The 1567-nt window shown below is 38.4% G+C and overlaps 1 long non-coding RNA gene across 1 annotated transcript; it reads right to left on the bottom strand.

Moving 5' to 3' along the window:
- Window positions 1–408: 408 nt before the first annotated feature.
- Window positions 409–1175, bottom strand: LOC140983444 (uncharacterized). Its single transcript, XR_012176430.1, has 2 exons — window positions 799–1175; window positions 409–561 (listed from the first exon to the last, which is right to left on the bottom strand). It is a non-coding gene; the product is annotated as an uncharacterized lncRNA (long non-coding RNA).
- Window positions 1176–1567: the final 392 nt, after the last annotated feature.

Genomic DNA, 1567 nt, shown 5'->3' with positions numbered 1-1567 from the left:
GGGTTTTTTTTTTTGTTTCCTTTAATCTTTTTCGTTTCTTGGGTATGAACATGTTTCTTCTGTATTGTGGTGGCACGAGAAATGCAGTTAATTTCTATTGTGTTCGATTAATGCGGTTCGAAAGTTAATTGAGGAGTAACATGTTTGTATAACCAGATTATCTTACTCCAGATAGACATTTTAGGTTCCGTATATTCGTTGTTGTGCCCGTGATTGGTTCTAAACGGAGAGGAAATACGTAAGCACATAGAAGAGTATGCCTCAAATTTGGGTAGTGGTGGTCTTGTGATAAGAAGGCCTAACTTTCCTAACAAACCTTGATCAAGCTACAATGTGGTACAGAAGATTGACATCTCTGTTATGTTTTCATGGCTTCATATATATGATACATCACTCGTACACACAAAATATTGTTTTAAATTTTTTAGGAAGGAGAACATGATTTCTTACAAAACGTTTTTTTTATCACATATGAATGCTCTTTACCTCATCTAGGGTAGATAAATGTGCACATATAGCATTTTATTTACAAGCAAACGATGTGAAAACATGGTGAACAAGCTGGCCAACCAAAGAAGAAGCAAGTTTAAAAGGCAGGAAAACAAGAGAGAGAGGCGAAGAGAACATACCGAAGCGCCGCACGAAGGCCACCGATTTGCAGAATTCGATACGAGACACAGTAGCAGTGACGACGAGGAGATGGAGAAGAAGCACAGTATGGAGAAGAAGCACAGTAGAAGCTCGGTTAAGAAAATTTAAAAGGCAGGCAAACACGAGAGAGAGGAGAAGAGAGCAGACCGAAACGGCGCAAGAAGACCACCGACTTGCAGAAGACGAGGAGAAACGCAGCAGCGGTGAAGCCGAAGGCCTGGAGAAGAAACGCAGTGGGAGGGGAACCGCGACGCTGAGAGAAAGACGACTCCAACAGCGCACTTCGACGGGAGTTTCCTGGAAGCTGCGCTCTGAAAATGGCGGGAAGACTCTCGGAGATGGGGGAAGGCAAAAGCCGAAACAAGATGATAAATGAGAAGGAAGAGAATGAAAAACTACAGAGATCAATTGCAACCGGAAGGGAAAGGGTGAGGTGGATGACAGAGTGCATAACACGTGGTTTTGGGCCAAAGTAGTAATGAGATTTAAGAGACACTTGTAGAGATTGAGACCTGTCACCGGACGAAAACTGGCCAAGTTGAAGGGGAGCACGCTTTTATCAGTGTTGATAGCATCATTTCATAGTTTTGCAACAGTGAGACGATGTTGAATTATGATTTTTTTATTCAATTTAATAATTCGATATTTAAAAAAAAGAATAATTAAGATATGTTAAAAAACAATTACACATAATTAAATTTTAATATATAGTTAGAAAAAATACACATAATTTTAAAAAAAAACTAAAATACACATAATTTAAAATAATACATGATTAAAAAGTGGAAGAATTACAATATAGTTCCCAATGTAAATTCCAAATATATTCGATCAAGTTTTTTTTGAAACCTATGTTGCAATTCTCTGTTCCGAACACCAACATGTCACTCCAAAAAAGCGTTAAAATATGTGGTAA

Source organism: Primulina huaijiensis, chromosome 8, assembly GCF_012295235.1.
Source record: "Primulina huaijiensis isolate GDHJ02 chromosome 8, ASM1229523v2, whole genome shotgun sequence".
NCBI classification, from domain to species: Eukaryota; Viridiplantae; Streptophyta; class Magnoliopsida; order Lamiales; family Gesneriaceae; genus Primulina; species Primulina huaijiensis.
This window is presented reverse-complemented; position numbering and strand designations above follow the sequence as displayed.